At 37.8% G+C, this 19,698-nt stretch overlaps 1 protein-coding gene across 2 annotated transcripts in view; it reads left to right on the forward strand.

Moving 5' to 3' along the window:
• Positions 1-45: 45 nt before the first annotated feature.
• Positions 46-19,698, forward strand: part of LOC128663863 (phospholipid scramblase 1) — a 185,086-nt gene continuing 165,433 nt past the window's right edge. For both annotated transcript variants that reach the window (XM_053718410.1, XM_053718412.1), the window contains exon 1: positions 46-107. The gene's annotated coding sequence lies outside the window, so the exon portion shown is untranslated. The remainder of the gene's footprint in view (positions 108-19,698) is intronic.

The raw sequence follows: 19,698 nt of genomic DNA on the forward strand, positions 1-19,698 counted from the left end.
TATTTCTCCACCCTCTTTGGTTGATTTGGTTCTCTCCACCCCTTCCTCTCTTCAAGTTTAGCCCAGTGCACTGCCTGCCAGGCCATAGCAAGCCTAGCAGATTCATGGTAAGTACCGTCCCTACTGACACTCCCAAAATAACCTAGCTGTTTACACTGTTGCGCATATGACTAATCCCTCAAAATATCTTATTGTAATGCAATATGTAAACCAGAGGGTTACAACCAAACTTGTTTTATAGAAATGAGAATGTGTTCTTTTTTTTATCTCTTATTTTAGAATTTGTTTCTTCAGCATAATCTCTCTCCTTAACATATCTCTCTATCTAGGGGCATTCATAGGCATTTTTTTTTTGAGTATAAAGAACATCAATTATATGTGATAAACTGATTTTTAACTTGAGAAATGCTAGCATGCTAAGAATGTTCACACAGCAGCTTTGACGTGGTTGTTATTTCTCATTGGCACAGGACAACTTGCACAGACAAGTCTGAAAGCAAAAAAGATGTTTTATATGGGACAGCAAGAAAAAATATCAGTGTTTCTGTAAAAAAAAAAAAACGTGTTTTTAGTGAAGTATCTCCTAAAGCTCTACAGAGTAAACATGCAGATATTTAATACTTAAAATACAGTAAAAAGGTTTATTAAATGCTTCTGTTTTTGGGCTTGTTTACTAGTACTATATTTAAGGCATGTTTTCCCTGAGCTGTAGTCCAAAAATCCTTACAAGCAAGTAATTAAAGGAACATAACTGAGGTTTCTGAAAGTTATGTCTGTCTTACCGTTTAGAAAAAAAACAATGGGCTGTATCCTATGCAAGTCTCTGTATAGGAGACAATGTGAAAAAAGTAGCCCAAAATTTCTCATAGTGGCTTTAATGCATCATACATTTTTTTTATTTTCTTAAAGCTTGTTTTTATGACAAGTCAATATAACACTGGTTCCCACATAGACATCATTGTTATATCCCCTTAACCCATAACTGCGGCTTCTCTTGCATTGCAATGCTAACCAACCACTGTTTTCCTGATGCCCCCCATACATGATTTTAACCCTTACAACTTATTTGTTCCCTCCCATTTGCACATTATCCTAACCACAACTTTTCACGTTCTAACATGTAGTAATCACACTTTGCTCAATCCCCAACACAACTCTGACCACAACCTCGCCCATATTTTAACCATGTTATCTATCCTCTGCTGCAAATACCACATCAATTAACTCTAGCCACAATCTCCCTAACTGCATAACCATCTAAATATACTGACCCAATATCATCAACAACTAACCCTAACTATGACCAACCACCAAAGCTATTATCAATAATGTCTGATCTGAACCTCCCACAACAATAACATTAACTGAGACAACCCTCCACCTTAAAGGGACGGTGTACACTCATTTTCATATAACTGCATGTTATAGACACTACTATAAAGAATACGTTGCACAGATACTGATATAAAAATCCAGTATAAAACTGTTTAAAAACTTACTTAGAAACTTTCAGTTTAGCTCTGTTAAAAAGTTAGCTGGAAAGCCCACGGTATTCACATAAAACTTTGGGGCTCGGTTAGGAGTCTGAAAATCAGAGCAATGTTATTTAAAAATAAGCAAAACTATACATTTAAAATAAACAAAAAACTTTATGGACTATAAAAATAGATCATCTACAAAACATTTATGCAAAGAAAAAATGAGTGTATAATGTCCCTTTAATCCCCTCTAAACCCTAAAAATAGTTCATTTATTCATAAGAAGTATGTTTATAATCTCCAATGCCTTTTTTTTTTTTTTTTTATATACTATTGGATGTGCCATTAAATAATGACTGATTACCGTGCAGTAAATGTTTTTCTTTCTCTTTTCATTTTCATATTTTGTTCTATATACGTCAGGGTACCAGGAACCAGACAGAGATGTAAAATGCTAAATTAATCACACCTTTATTGTAAAATAACAACAACAAAAAATATATAACAAGTCCAAAAGCCAAATGACAAGCCAGGAGTCAAAGCCAGAGCAGATAGTCCAACGAGCCAGGTCAGGAACCAAAGCGAGTAGTTAGACGAGCCTGAGTCAGGAACCAGAAGAGACATCAAGCAAGAAAGGTAATACACAAATACAGTAACACGCAGAGAGATCAGAGGAAATGCAAGAGCAATAGAAAACAGGACTAAGGCAGTTAAATAGGGAGTGATGACATCATCATTCTGGGACTGCAACCTGTCTCTGATGATCTCCAGTTTGGCCATAAGAGGGAGTAGTGAGCAGTGTTACACACTCTGCAACAGGCAAGGAGAAAGATAGGTAATTCAAAATGGCAGCCAAGATAAAAAGCAGCAAATTCACTACTGAAGTCAGCGTGAACCCTGACATATTTGTGCTTACATTTCATAATAATATGGCTGAACATGTTACACAGTCTCCATTATAGTGAGTTGCTTTACTGAATTATTTTATACATTTGTCCTGTTGAGGGATTGATGGACTCCCAAGAATAATTAAATATATGTGAAACTTTTATCTACAGGATTCTTCTTAAATAGAACTCACTTTATTAGCTAGTTTAATACACTATTACAGCCTTGGCAAAGCTATGGCACACTTGCCAGAGCCGGCACCCAGAGGCCTCTACAGTGGCACGTGAGCCTTGGTTCAGAAATGCTATGGGAAGTCTCTCAATAGCTGATGTCTGCAGTTTACACTGCCTAGATTACGAGTTTTGCGTTACGGTTTTAACTCTGAAAAAAAAATAGCAATTTCAGCGTAAAAGCAGTAACGCAGCCATTACGAGTCGTGTCGGTATAGCTATACCACAAGCATTTTATCCTGTAACACAACGTCAATCCCGCACTCAATAAAATGACGTTTTTGTGTGGAATTTCCATAGCACCGGTATTACAGGTTGTGGGGTGAGGCTAAAATGCTTGCGTTACAGCCTATACCGACACGATCCATACCACCATCTGAGACCAGTAGTTATGGACCATAACTAAAGTGTTACAATGTACACTAACACCCATAAACTACCTATTAACCCCCAAACAGCCACCCTCCCGCATTGCAAACACTATTTAAAACTTAACCCCTAATCTGCCGTCCGCCCACATCCCACCACTATATAATAAAGTTAACCCCAATTCCGCCGCTCCCCGACACCGCCACCACTAACTAAACCTATTAACCCCTAAACCGTCAGCCCCCCATATTGCCACTACTACATAAACCTATTAACCCCTAAATCATCAGCCCCCCCCCACATCGCCACTAATAAACTATTAACCCCTAAACCTATCACCCCCTAACTTTAAATTTAAAATTATAATATCCCTATCTTAAAATAAATAACTTACCTGTGAAATTAAAAAAAAACTAAGTTTTAAACTAACAATTAACCTAACATAACTATTATACTAAAATTAAAATAACTACCAATTAAAAAAAACTAAATTACACATTCAAAAAAAAACAACCTAGCAGTACTAAAAAAATCGTCTAAAATTACAAAAAATACAAAATTACGAAAAATAACAAACACTAAATTCTAAACCATAACAAACGACATTATCAAAAATAAAAACAATTGCACCTAATCTAATAGTCCTATAAAAATAAAAAAGCCCCCCGAAAATAAAAAAAACCCCTAGCCTACAATAAACTACCAATAGCCCTTAAAAGGGCCTCTTGTAGGGCATTGCCTTAAAGAAATCAGCTCTTTTACCTGGAAAAAAATACAAAGACCCCCCCCCCAACAGTAAAACCCACCACCCAACCAACCCCCAGCTCTTTTACCTAAAGCCCAAACCATAATCTAAAAAAAAAAAACACCCAAAAAGATTTAACACTAACCCCCGAAGATCCATTCACAGTTTCTGAAGTCCGGACATCCATCCTCATCCAAGCGGTGAGAAGTCTTTATCCAGGGGTCGAGAAGTCTTCATCCCGGCGGCACGAAGTGGATCCATCCTTGAAGACATCCAATGCGGAGTGTCCTCTTCATACGGTCACTGTCGTACACTGGATCTTCAATGCAAGGGAGCCTTTTTAAAATGGCGTCCCTTGCATCCTATTGGCTGATTTGATTCTTGAAATTCAAATCAGCCAATAGGATGAGAGCTACTGAAATCATATTGGCTGTTCAAATCAGCAAATAGGATGAAAGCTAATGAAATTCTATTGCCTATTCAAATCGGCCAATAGAATTTCAGTAGCTCTCATCCTATTGGCTGATTTGAACAGCCAATAGCATTTCAGTAGCTCTCATCCTATTGGCTGATTTGAATTTCAAGAATCAAATCAGCCAAAAGGAATGCAAGGGACGCCATTTTAAAAAGGCTCCCTTGCATTGAAGATCCAATGTATGGCGGTGACCATATGAAGAGGACGCTCCGTGCCGGATGTCTTCAAGGATGGATCCACTCCGCGCTGCCGGGATGAAGACAGAAGACTCCGCCTGGATAAAGACTTCTCACCGATTGGATGAAGACTTCTCGCTGTCTGGATGAAGATTTCTCTCTGTCTGGATGAGGATGGATGTCAGGACTTCAGAAACTGTGAGTGGATCTTCGGGGGATAGTGTTAGGTTTTTTAAAAATCTTTTTGGGTGTTTTTTTTTTTTTTTTAGATAATGGTTTTGGCTTTAGGTAAAAGAGCTGAATGCCCTTTTCAGGGCAATGTAAAAGAGCTGTATGCCCTTTTAAGGGCAATGCCCATACAAATGCCCTTTGCAGGGCAATGGGTAGCTTAGGTTTTTGTTAGATAGGTTTTTTATTTTGGGGGGTTGGTTGGGTGGTGGGTTTTACTTTTGGGGGGTCTTTGTATTTTTTTTCAGGTAAAAGAGCTGATTTATTTTGGGCAATGCCCTACTAGGGCTATTGGTAGTTTACTGTAGGCTAGGATTTTTTTTTAATGGGGGGGGGGGCTTTTTTATTTTTATAGGGCTATTAAATTAGGTATAACTGTTTTTATTTTTTGAAAATTTTCACCTAGATTACGAGACTTGCGTTACCCTTAAAAAGCAACGCTGATTTTTTCCTAACGCTGGTATTACAAGTCTTGAAATGACAGGCTCACCGCTCACTTTTTTGGCCAGACTCGTTAATACCGCAAATCCACTTACGTGAATTGCTTATCCTATATTTTCAATGGGACTTGCATAACACCGGTATTATGAGTCTGCAAAAAAGTGAGCGGTAGACCCTCTCCTGTCAAGCCTGGTACCGCATTTAAAAGTCAGTAGTTAAGAGTTTTATGGGCTAACGCCGTAGTATAAAACTCTTAACTAAAAAGTACACTAACACCCATAAACTACCTATTAACCCCTAAACCGAGGCCCCCCCACATCGCAAACACTAAAATACATTTTTTGAACCGGACATCGCCGCCACTATAATAAACATTTTAACCCCTAAACCACCGCCCTCCCGCATCGCAAACACTAGTTAAATTTTATTAAAGGGACAGTCTAGGCCAAAATAATCTTTCATGATTCAGATAGAGCATGTAATTTTAAACAATTTTCCAATTTACTTTTATCACCAATTTTGCTTTGTTCTTTTGGTATTCTTAGTTGAAAGCTTAACCTAGGAGGTTCATATGCTAATTTCTTAGACCTGGAAGCCCACCTCTTTCATATTGCATTTTAACAGTTTTTCATCACTAGAGGGTGTTAGTTCACATATTTCATATAGATAACACTGTGCTCGTGCACGTGAAGTAATCTGGGAGCAGGCACTGATTGGCTAAACTGCAAGTCTGTCAAAAGAACTGAAAAAGGGGCAGTTTGCAGAGGCTTAGATACAAGATAATCACAGAGGTTAAAAGTATATTATTATAACTGTGTTGGTTATGCAAAACTGGGAAATGGGTAATAAAGGGATTATCTATCTTTTAAAACAATAACAATTCTATTGTAGACTTTAAACCCTAATCTGCCGTCCCTAATATCGCCAACACCTACCTACATTTATTAACCCCTAATCTGCCGCCCCCAACGTCGCCGCCATTATATTAAAGTTATTAACCCCTAAATCTAAGTCTAACCCTAACACCCCCTAACTTAAATAGTAATTCTATTTAGATTAATTAAAATTATATCATTCACTAAATTATTCCTATTTAAAACTAAATACTTACCTGTAAAATAAACCTTAAGCTAGCTACAATATAACTAATAGTTACATTGTATCTATCTTAGGGTTTATTTTTATTTTACAGGCAAGTTTGTATTTATTTTAACTAGGTATAAAAGTTACTAAATAGTTATTAACTGTTTAATAGCTACCTAGTTAAAAGTTACAATTACACCTAACACTACACTATAATTAAATTAATTACCTAAACTAACTACAATTAAATACAATTGAAAAAAATTATCTAAAGTACGATAAAAACAAGCACTTAATTACAGAAAATAATAAAATTAAGTTTTTTAAACTAATTACACCTACTCTAATCCCCCTAATAAAATAAAAAAGCCCCCAAAATAATAAAAAGCCCTACCCTATACTAAATTATATTTAAGGTACAAAAAATCCTATTGGCTGATCCAATCAGCCAATAGGATTGAAGTTCAATCCTATTGGCTGATTGCATCAGCCAATAGGATTTTTTCTACCTTATTTCCGATTGGCTGAATTCTATCAGCCAATCGGAATTCAAGGGACGCCATCTTGGTTGACGTCATTTAAAGGAACATTCATTCTGTTTGAAGACGTCGCCAGAAGAGGATGCTCTGCGTCAGATGTCTTGAAGATGGACCCGCTCTGCGCCGGATGGATGAAGATAGAAGATGCCGTCTGGATGAAGACTTCTGCCCATCTGGAGGACCACTTCGCCCGGCTTCGTTGAGGACTTCGGCCCGGCTGGGTGAAGACTTCTCAAAGTAGGGTGATCTTCAAGGGGTTAGTGTTAGGTTTTATTAAGGGGGTATTGGGTGGGTTCTAGAGTAGGGTTGGGTGTGTGGGTGGTGGGTTTTTATGTTGGGGGGTATTGTATTTTTTTTACAGGTAATAGAGCTGATTACTTTGGGCAATGCCCCGCAAAAGGTCCTTTTAAGGGCTATTTGTAATTTAGTATAGGGTAGGGCTTTTTATTATTTTGGGGGGCTTTTTTATTTTATTAGGGGGGTTAGAATAGGTGTAATTAGTTTAAAAAGCTTGTAATTATTTTATTATTTTCTGTAATTTAGTGGGGGGGAGTTTTCCGTACTTTAGATAATTTTTTTCAATTGTAGTTAGTTTAGGTAATTAATTTAATAATAGTGTAGTGTTAGGTGTAATTGTAACTTAGCTTAGGATTTATTTTACAGGTATATTTGTCTTTATTTTAACTAGGTAGCTATTCAATAGTTAATCACTATTTAATAACTATTCTACCTAGTTAAAATAAATACAAAGTTGCCTGTAAAATAAAAATAAATCCTAAACTAGCTACAATGTAACTATTAGTTATATTGTAGCTATCTTAGGGTTTATTTTATAGGTAAGTATTTAGTTTTAAATAGGAATAATTTAGTTAATGATAGTTATTTTATTTAGATTTATTTAAATTATATTTAAGTTAGGGGGGTGTTAGGGTTAGACTTAGGTTTAGGGGTTAATAACTTAATATAGTGGCGGCGACTTTGGGGGTGGCAGATTAGGATTTATTAAGTGTAGGTGGCGGCAACATTGGGGGTGGCAGATTAGGGGTTAATAAATATAATGTAGGGTTCAGCGATTTTGGGAGCATCAGATTAGGGGTTAATACATATAATAAGAAAAGGAGTACCGCAACCTAGGCTTCAACTGAGATATCCGGAGGCCTTAAAGGGCTGTAAAATAGTGCCTTCCCCTGGAGTACCGTAGCCGATAACGGGGGATCAGTCCGTGGAGATACAAAACTGGAGACGGTGAGGCAGGTACTACTCCAAACATGAAAGATATTGGTCAATTTTAAAAGAATTTAACAGACATGGCAGCTAAAGAGCAGAACGTCTGACATGTTTCACACCTCACAGGTGCTTACTCATAGACTGAAATCTGAGTCTCAATCCCACATGTTTATAGGCTGAGACAGCAATTAAATTAACCATCTCAGACCCACAAACAGAAAAAATGGAATAAAAACAATCTCAAAATTGACATTGAAAGATAGAAAAATATATGATAGATTACAAAATTAGTAACAATAGCATAGAACAAAGATACTACCAATAATCAGTTTCATATGTAGATTTACAAAATAGTGAAATTTGACAATATTACACAATGTTTTGGGACAGACAAAATATATAAACATATGCAGTGTTTAACCAATGAAATATGCATCGTTACTATATGTGCATGGATGTTAGTTAGTTATCTATAAAATAGTTTATATCACACTCCCTATTCATTCCTAATGGGGTTCGTGTGTTTAATTTTAGTATCCAATAGAGCTCTTTTTTTCCCAAAATTTTGTCTCTATTGCCTCCTCTTAAAGGGACATTCGCTAAGTCAATAATCAGAAATGACAATTTTGCTACATTTGTTAAATGTGTGTTATTGAAATGGTCTGCAACTGAAGAGTCTAAACTATAGTTTTTTACATCACGGACATGTTCATTAAATCGTGTCCTCATAGTGCGGGTGGTTTTACCCACGTACTGAAAAAAACAAAGGTTACAGGTCAACAGATAAACCGCATATTTAGAACCACAGTTTGCATAAAAATCTATTGGATATATTTTATTGTCATTGTGACACACAAAATGATCCTCTTGTAAAACACTATGACATGCCAAGCACATTCGTGCTCCACATTTAAAAGTGCCTTTTTTATTTAACCAGGAGGTGGCATATTTAAGTTCTGTGTTGTTTTTTCTAACTAGACTAGGTGATAGGGTTTGTGCCAGCGTTTTTGATTTCTTAGGTACAAATTTGCAGTCTTTCACAAGTGGTTGTAAGACATTATCTGATTGCAACAAATTTAAATGTTTTTTTAGTATTTTAACTATTTTATCATATTGTTGACTATATGGTGTTGAAAAAACAATTGCATCACCAAATTTAGAGTCTTTATCTACTGTTTGTTGTTGTGAATCTTGTTCACTATTAACATTATTATTACGTAAAACTGATATTCTCGTGTCTTCTAGCTGTTTAGCATTGTACCCTCTGATTTTTAACCTTTCCCTAAGTTCTATGGACTGTGTGTCACATATGTTATCAACCTTGGTATTGCGTCTTATCCTTAAGAATTGAGATTTCGGAATAGACCGAATAAGATGATTGGGATGTTGGGAATGTGCGTGCAGTATGGTATTTCCTGCTGTTTGTTTTCTGTATGTACTAGTGACTATTTTATTGTCTACTATCTGTATAGTGAGATCTAAATAGTTAACAATCTCCTGACTATAAGTCCCTGTAAATTTTAGATTCATGGCATTCCCATCACAATATTCCAAAAAGTTAGAGAATTTCTCATCATTCAAAGGTATCTTAAAGATAAATAGTAAATCATTTATAAAGCGCACATAAAGTGCAATGTCTTGACTCCATGGATTGTTTGGAGAATAAAGATACATATGTTCCCAGAAGGCTACATAAATATTAGCAAAGGATGGGGCAAATTTTGCCCCCATCGCAGTGCCGCATATTTGCAAAAAATATTCATTATCGAAAAGAAAAAAGTTATGAGATAATAAGAATTGCAATACCTCACATATATACTCGATCTCACAGGGGGCATAATGCATGTCCCTTTGCATAAAAAACTTTACTGCCAAAATTCCTTGATCCTGAGGGATCGACGTATATAGGGAGCTAATGTCAATCACACCCCAAGAAAAATCAGTGTGCCACTCCATTTTGTCCAAGGTATGCAACAGATGCGCGGTGTCCCGCAGGTAGCTCAACTGTGACACAGCAAGGGGCTGTAAGATGGAATCTAGCCAAGCGGCCAAAGGCTCAAACAAGGAGCCAATGCCTGCCACAATTGGTCTACCCGTAGGGCACCGCGCATCCTTATGCACCTTGGGCACAATGTGGAAAATAGGGGTAATAGGATTAGCTGGTACTAGAGAGGTTTTATTAGTGTCTTTGAAAATCCCCAGAGATATACCATGATCTATCAACTTTGCAAGTTCCTTTTTGAAAATATTTGTAGGATTTCCTATTAGCTTTTTGTAAGTGTTATCATTCGATAATTGTTTGTGTGGTTCATTAAAGTAGGCTTCTTTATTCATAACCACAATGCTGCCCCCCTTATCCGAATTACGTATAACTATATTCCGATTGTCTTGTAAAGTTTTTATGGCTTTACGTTCATTAAAAGTCAGATTAAGGGGGGCAGCACGATGTTCAAGGTTACTTTCAAGAGCTAAAATATCCTTTTGTACAGCCTTTTGAAATGCATTGATGCATGGTCCTCTAAAATTAGTGGGGTAAAAGTCTGAGTGATGCTTAGGTTTTGGAATGGATACAGTATTATAATTCTGATTAACATCATTGTACATATCGACTAGCATAGTTAGAGTACATGCTTCTTCAAAATTTACAAATTTCTCTAGTTTTTCCACTCTTCTGGACATAAACAAATTTGTCTGCAAGCTTACTTTAAAAAGATATTTTGCTATGAATAAATCACAGGACAATGTTTGTTTCAGAACAGTGGAAAACAAAAGGAGGAATTATGAAAACGAACATGTAAATTTTGAAGAAGCATGTACTCTAACTATGCTAGTCGATATGTACAATGATGTTAATCAGAATTATAATACTGTATCCATTCCAAACCCTAAGCATCACTCAGACTTTTACCCCACTAATTTTAGAGGACCATGCATCAATGCATTTCAAAAGGCTGTACAAAAGGATATTTTAGCTCTTGAAAGTAACCTTGAACATCGTGCTGCCCCCCTTAATCTGACTTTTAATGAACGTAAAGCCATAAAAACTTTACAAGACAATCGGAATATAGTTATACGTAATTCGGATAAGGGGGGCAGCATTGTGGTTATGAATAAAGAAGCCTACTTTAATGAAGCACACAAACAATTATCGAATGATAACACTTACAAAAAGCTAATAGGAAATCCTACAAATATTTTCAAAAAGGAACTTGCAAAGTTGATAGATCATGGTATATCTCTGTTGATTTTCAAAGACACTGATAAAACCTCTCTAGTACCAGCTAATCCTATTTGCCCTATTTTCCACATTGTGCCCAAGGTGCATAGCGTGGTGCCCTCCGGGTAGACCAATTGTGGCAGGCATTGGCTCCTTGTTTGAGCCTTTGGCCACTTGGCTAGATTCCATCTTACAGCCCCTTGCTGTGTCACAGTTGAGCTACCTGCGGGACACCGCGCATCTGTTGCATACCTTGGACAAAATGGAGTGGCACACTGATTTTTCTTGGGGTGTGATTGACATTACCTCCCTATATACGTCGATCCCTCAGGATCAAGGAATTTTGGCAGTAAAGTTTTTTATGCAAAGGGACATGCATTATGCCCCCTGTGAGATCGAGTATATATGTGAGGTATTGCAATTCTTATTATCTCATAACTTTTTTTCTTTTCGATAATTAATATTTTTTGCAAATATGCGGCACTGCGATGGGGGCAAAATTTGCCCCATCCTTTGCTAATATTTATGTAGCCTTCTGGGAACATATGTATCTTTATTCTCCAAACAATCCATGGAGTCAAGACATTGCACTTTATGTGCGCTTTATCGATGATTTACTATTTATCTTTAAGATACCTTTGAATGATGAGAAATTCTCTAACTTTTTGGAATATTGTGATGGGAATGCCATGAATCTAAAATTTACAGGGACTTATAGTCAGGAGATTGTTAACTATTTAGATCTCACTATACAGATAGTAGACAATAAAATAGTCACTAGTACATACAGAAAACAAACAGCAGGAAATACCATACTGCACGCACATTCCCAACATCCCAATCATCTTATTCGGTCTATTCCGAAATCTCAATTCTTAAGGATAAGACGCAATACCAAGGTTGATAACATATATGACACACAGTCCATAGAACTTAGGGAAAGGTTAAAAATCAGAGGGTACAATGCTAAACAGCTAGAAGACACGAGAATATCAGTTTTACGTAATAATAATGTTAATAGTGAACAAGATTCACAACAACAAACAGTAGATAAAGACTCTAAATTTGGTGATGCAATTGTTTTTTCAACACCATATAGTCAACAATATGATAAAATAGTTAAAATACTAAAAAAACATTTAAATTTGTTGCAATCAGATAATGTCTTACAACCACTTGTGAAAGACTGCAAATTTGTACCTAAGAAATCAAAAACGCTGGCACAAACCCTATCACCTAGTCTAGTTAGAAAAAACAACACAGAACTTAAATATGCCACCTCCTGGTTAAATAAAAAAGGCACTTTTAAATGTGGAGCACGAATGTGCTTGGCATGTCATAGTGTTTTACAAGAGGATCATTTTGTGTGTCACAATGACAATAAAATATATCCAATAGATTTTTATGCAAACTGTGGTTCTAAATATGCGGTTTATCTGTTGACCTGTAACCTTTGTTTTTTTCAGTACGTGGGTAAAACCACCCGCACTATGAGGACACGATTTAATGAACATGTCCGTGATGTAAAAAACTATAGTTTAGACTCTTCAGTTGCAGACCATTTCAATAACACACATTTAACAAATGTAGCAAAATTGTCATTTCAGATTATTGACTTAGCGAATGTCCCTTTAAGAGGAGGCAATAGAGACAAAATTTTGGGAAAAAAAGAGCTCTATTGGATACTAAAATTAAACACACGAACCCCATTAGGAATGAATAGGGAGTGTGATATAAACTATTTTATAGATAACTCTAACATCCATGCACATATAGTCAAGATACATATTTCATTGGTTAAACACTGCATATGTTTATATATTTTGTCTGTCCCAAAACATTGTGTAATATTGTCAAATTTCACTATTTTGTAAATCTACATATGAAACTGATTATTGGTAGTATCTTTGTTCTATGCTATTATTACTAATTTTGTAATCTATCATATATTTTTCTATCTTTCAATGTCAATTTTGAGATTGTTTTTATTCCATTTTTTCTGTTTGTGGGTCTGAGATGGTTAATTTAATTGCTGTCTCAGCCTATAAACATGTGGGATTGAGACTCAGATTTCAGTCTATGAGTAAGCACCTGTGAGGTGTGAAACATGTCAGACGTTCTGCTCTTTAGCTGCCATGTCTGTTAAATTCTTTTAAAATTGACCAATAAAGTGCTTCTTTTATCTTTCATGTTTGGATTAGGGGTTAATAACTATAATGTAGGTAGTGGCGGTGTCCGGAGCGGCAGATTAGGGGTTAATAATATAATGTACGCGTCGGCGATGTCGGGGGCGGCAGATTAGCCGTTAATAAGTGTAAGATTAGGGGTGTTTAGACTCTGGGTTCATGTTAGGGTGTTAGGTGTAGACATAAAATGTATTTCCCCATAGGAATCAATGGGGCTGCGTTAGGAGCTTTACGCTGCTTTTTTGCAGGTGTTAGGTTTTTTTTCAGCCTGCTCTCCCCCATTGATTCCTATGGGGAAATCGTGCACAAGCACGTTTTACCTGCTTACCGCTAACGTAAGCAGCGCTGGTATTGAGGTGAGATGTGGAGCTAAATTTTGCTCTACGCTTACTTTTTTGCGGCCAATGCCGGGTTTCTAAAGACCCGTAATACCAGCGTTACTGTAGGTGAGCGGTAAGGAAAAACTGCTTGTTAGCACCGCACAGCCTTACCGACAAAATTCGTAATCTAGGCCAGTGGCGGCTGGTGACTTTTGAAGATGGGGGAGCACTAGCCCCGCCCCTCAGATGGCCCCGCCCATTTTTGTGTGTGTATGTATATATGTATATATATATATATATATATATATATATATATATATATATATATATATATATACACACACATACATACATACATACACATACACACACACACTATGCCAGTTACCTTAACACATTCTTGTACAAGGTGAGGGCAGTGTGTTATGTGTATTACTTTGTGTTGTATGTACATAACTAACCTGAAAGACAAGAGCACCACATACACCCTGCAGTTACTATATATATATACTGGGTACAAGAGTCCTGTTACTGGGGCAGTATAAGGACATATATATATATATATATATTTATTTATATTTATAAAGCCCTTATACTGCCACAGTGACAGGACTCTTGTACCCAGTATATATATATATATATATATATATATATATACACCCAGAGACAAGCAGAATACACTTTTTAATAATACACTTTTTAATAATGTTTAATACACACACTGTCTGACACTAAAGTAGCCAGCCATCATAGCAAGCCACTATCCTGACACCCAGAGACAAGCAGACAGTATATGTATTAAACATTATTAAAAAATGTATTCTGTTTGTCTCTGGGTGTCAGGATAGTGGCTTGCTATGGCTGGATACTTTAGTGTCAGACAGTGTATGTATTAAACAACAGCATGCTGCTTACTTTCCATCTGTCTGTTCTGAATACTTTCTCTCTCCCCTTGCCATAGAAACACAGATCTGCAATTAAAGGTAAAGAAAAAAAAAAAAGAAACTGCTTGTTGAACTGTTTACTGCGGCAATATCATGAGGGCTGGAGCACTGTAATCAATTCAACAAGCACTTTCTTTTTTTTTTCTTTACCTTTAATTCCAGATCTGTGTTTCTAGGAGGACAAGGGGAGAGAGAAAGTATTCAGACCAGACCGATGAAAAGTAACTAAGCAGCATGCTGTACTGTACGGTAGCACTAGTTTTTCTCTGAGCCTTGCTAGCACTTACCCTCCCTGTGCTGCTGCTGCCCCCTCACTGACTGTTCTCTCCCCGGGCCGGGCTGGACAAATGCCTCTCACTGAGCTCCTCTCAGCTCAACGACTATCTCCGCAATGAGATTTCGCGCCGTTGAGCTGGGAGGAGCGTCTCAAGCGTCATCACGTGACTGTTAGTGATGACGCTCAGACTCGGCTCTTCTCCTGTGGGCTGTGTCACTGGCTGCTGCCTGGGCTGAGCTCTTAACGCCTCCCACCCCTCGCACAGGCTGAAGTGTGCGATCAGCCGTCTAAGGGGATGAGGAGGCTGGGAGCTGCGCAGCAGCCAAATTTAGCATGCGCACAGACACAGTGCCATAGATTCTCTATCGCACGTGCGCTTAGGCCCTAGGGACTGGATTGATTACATTTACTACAGTACAGCAGTACAGTGGCTGGACGCTGGGTGTGTGATCAGATCACTGATGATCATGATTGTTCAAACAGTAGGGGGCCAGGCAGGACACAACAAATAATAATAATTTATTAAAAAAATAATTTATTCTGGGGGTAAAAAAAAATATATTTTTTTTCAATAGGGGGCTATTGAAAAATTATATTTTTTTTTCTGTTTTCTTTTTTCTTTCCTCTGGCCTGTGGGGGGGCACGTGCGAGTGTGCTCCAATGGAGTAGCCTCCACTGATCTAGGCGTTTGTTTGTAATTATAGACAAATTTTTTTAGTAGTGTTAGGTTTTTTTAATGTGTAATTTTGTTTTTTTAATTAGTAGTTATTTTAATTTTAGTATATTAGGTTAATTGTTAGTTTAAACTTGTTTTTTTTTTAATTTCACAGGTAAGTTTTTATTTATTTTAAGATAGGGATATTGTAATTTTAATATAAAGTTAGGGGGATGTTAGGTTTAGGGGTTAATAGTTTAATTTAGTTTTTTGCGATGTGTGGGCTGGCGGTTTAGGGTTTAATAGGTTTATTTAGTGGCGGTGATGTGGGAGATCAGAGGTTTAGGGGTTAATAAATTTATTATAGTGGCGGCGTTGTCGGCAAGCGGCGGTATAGGGGTTAATAACTTTTATTAGTGGCGGCGATGTCGGGGAGCGGCGAAATAGGGGTTAAAAACGTATTAGTGGCGACGATGTCGGGAGCGGAAGATTAGGTATTAATAACTTTATTTCGGTGTCGAGGGCGGCAGATTAGGGGCTAATAACTTTTATTAGTGTTGGCGATGTCGGGGGTGGTGGATTAGTGGTGTTTAGACTTGGGGTTTATGTTAGGGTTTAAATTTAACTTTTTTTTAACCATAAGCATCAATGGGGCTGCGTTACGGCGATCTCCATTCCGCGCTTCAGGTGTTAGAAAAAAACTAACACTCTCTCCCCATTGATGTCTATGGGGGAAAGCGTGCACGAGCAGCCCTTGGATTTTTTTACGGTATGGAGCTTATCGCCACCATATCGCACGCACACGGAGGCTTTTCAGAAACTCATAAATGGCAGCGCTATGGGGGGGTGAAATAACGCAACTTTTGTTGCATTCGTTTCGCACCCTCTATAGCGCAAACTCATAATCTAGGCGTTAATCTAGTTACTGTAATTCCCTCCCATTCTTTCACTTTCTATTGGCCTGGTACTGGTTTGCCCTGCCTCCCAGTGGGCATCGGCTAATCACACTGTAGGGACAGGACGTACCTCAGATATTAGCTTCTGTGATTTTGGCACCTTTTTGTGTGTATGTTTGTATTTATGTATGTGTGCATTTTTGTGTGTATGCGTGTGTATGTATGTGTGCGTGTTTGTATTTATGTATGTGTGCATTTTTGTGTGTATGCGTGTGTATGTATGTGTGCGTGTTTGTATTTATGTATGTGTGCATTTTTGTGTGTATGCGTGTGTATGTATGTGTGCGTGTTTGTATTTTTTTGTTTTACTGCTGTCTAAATTTTGCTTGTAGCTTTATAAAACCTGAAAACAAAAGTTGCATATGCAGATCACTGTTTCAGTTTGCTTATATGACTTTGACACTTTTATTTAAAAAAAAACAACAAAAACATAAAACTCATTTAAAGTTTTGGCACTTTGAGATAAATTAGTTTCCTGTTGTAGTTTGGGCACTCAAAAACACCATAACTGCCCTACTCTTAGAAGTATTTAATGAATCGGCATTCATTTAAAAGGTGCAATCCCAAAAAATACTGCACTGACCAACTTGTGTATTTAACATTTGAGCCTTATTTATTTATTTATTTATTTTTGATTGATTGTTTATTTTTAAATGTGAGGGGTTTTTTTAAAAAAAATTGACATCGATTTTAATCAGGTGCGCTAACCTGACATGAAAACTGAAAATTTCACATTACAATGTTCTTCACATAGCAGAATATATTCTATTTATTCTTAAATACATATATACTATTTTTTGTGTGGTGAAATATACTGTGTGTGTGTATATGTATATGTATATATATATATATATATTAAATTCAATTGCTCTCAAGCGAACGCAATGAGCTGTGATAGACCCCTTATCGCTTGCGCGCAACAGTTAATGCGTCATTCTCAATTGAGCCCTTAATGGGCACACCACCTAGTTGATTTTGCTGGCTACCCAGCTCAAATTGAAGCCAATATTAAGCTAAATGTAGGTAATATTACAAGTTTTAAAATGTTTGTTGCACAAATTATCATGAAATCAATTTATGTAAATGATGCAGTTAATGTGTACTTTGGAGTAACAGAAAATGTTATAATATTGCTAACTACTCCCACCCAGCTACTATGCCACCAGGCTGGCAACATTTTCTGTGGAGAACCCTGTTGTCCAGAGAAATATATACGAAAGTCAAACAAATGCCCATTTATTCCATTTTCTGGTGTACATCAGTGATGGGAGCTGGGGAGGGAGTGATACAGCCTTTGGTGCTGTTAGTGTACATAATGTTTTTTTCCAAAGTGTCAGACAGCAAATCAGTTACACTGAGCTATCTTTGTTTGCACACACAGGCATAGTGCTTGAGAGAGCAGACAAGCCGGACAGATAGCTCAGCATGCTAATGCACTGTGGCTGAGCTCTGTAGCAACCCAAGTGTTGCAGGTTTGATCCCCAGCGAGGTCCACTCAGCCTTTCATCCTTCTGAGGTTGATAAAATGAGCAGCTCCTTAAGACCCTTACTGGTGTTTAGCCGCACTTTACAAGTACTCAATACATACATACAATGTGCAGGAGAAACAGCTTTCATGTACACCATACTGAACAGCTGTGTTATTAGGGTATTCAGGGCTAGATGACTGATGTTATTTGTGATGGGAGCATGTGACTAAAGAGCTGTAGGTACAGGGGTCTGATATTGATGTGGGTATGTGTGTAGTAGACGGGTTGCAATGTTTCAAGTTCTGTGAAATGTGTCTAACAAAAGTACTGTACAGCCATAGGTCTCTTCAAAGGGCTGACATAGGCATGTGGCTGACAGAAGACCTTTAGAACTGTGAGACTCGATCTGACATCTGATGTGGGTATGTGGCTGCCAGAGGAGCTGTAGAGAATAGGGTTCTGGTTTGAAGCTTGATGTGGGTATCTTGGCAGCAGAAGGGTTGCAGGGTGATGGGTTATAGTTTAAGGTTTGATAGGGGTTTGTTTGTGACCGCTGCTTCATAACTGCAAGCTCGCCAGAAACACGGGGCATCAAGCTCCATACGGAGCTTGATAAATATGCCCCTGTATCTGATTTCATATTCCTTTAAGGGTTGTATGGACTGTGGCTGACAGAGAAGTTACAGAAAAGTGTTCTGATCTGGTGTCATATTGGCATGTGGCTGATTGAGTGCTCAATGAGCAAAAGCTCGCCGGTATGGAGAGAATGTCTCTCCTTCACATCCAGAACCCTGTGTAGTGAGAGAGACAGCTTTTTAGCTAAAATTTTCTCTGAAGATTTGTCTTTATAGATAATCTCACCAGACGTTGCAGGGGCCAGATCTGAGGTCTGATTTTTATATGTATATGAGAGAGGGTTTACAGGTCCTCGAGGTCTGATCTGATGTGAGCATGTGACTGACAGATGTGCTGCAGGACCAGAAGTCTAATCTGAGAGAATATGGCTAATAGTGGTCTGCATGACTAAGGACATAGGGGTCAATTTATGATAGTGCGGACGGACATGATACAATGTAGCGTGTCATGTTCGCTGCACATTGATAAATGCCGAAAGCATACGCTGTCAGCATTTATCATTGCAATGCCGCAATCGACCCGATCATATTCGATCGGGTTAATTTCTGTCCGCCGCCTCAGAGCAGGTGGACAGGTTATGGAGCAGCGGTCTTTAGACCGCTGCTTCATAACTTCTGTTTCCAACACGGGGCATCAAGCTCTGTACAGAGCTTGATAAATTGACCCCCTTGTCTGATGTGCATATGTATCTGCGAGTGGGTTTGGAGTGACATGGGGTCTGGCTTGATGTGGGCATGTGGCCGGAGAGTCAGATGTCTGATCTGAGGTTTGTAGCTAACAGTGGGGCTGCATTGCCAAGGACTTGATGTGGTGTAACTGACAAAGCTGCTGCAGTGTCATGGGGTCTTTCTAAGGTCTAATAAAGAGACATCAGTCTGAAACATAATGTAGGTGTGTGGCTGGCAGAGGGGCCACGGGTTACGGCGTCAAATCTGAAGTCTGATGTGGACAGGTGAAACTGCATGTCTAAGAGTTGGAACTAACAGGCCTGGATCACTGGTTGGTCATTCAGTATTTTTGAACAGCAGTCTTTTTATTCTTCGATTATTTATTTAAAAAAAAAAAATGATGGGAATATATTGACTAATTACATGAAATTTGAAGGGATCCTAATGCATTAAAGGGACACTCAAGTCAAAATTAAACTTTCATTATTCAG

Source organism: Bombina bombina, chromosome 6 (genome assembly GCF_027579735.1).
Source record: "Bombina bombina isolate aBomBom1 chromosome 6, aBomBom1.pri, whole genome shotgun sequence".
NCBI classification, from domain to species: domain Eukaryota; kingdom Metazoa; phylum Chordata; class Amphibia; order Anura; family Bombinatoridae; genus Bombina; species Bombina bombina.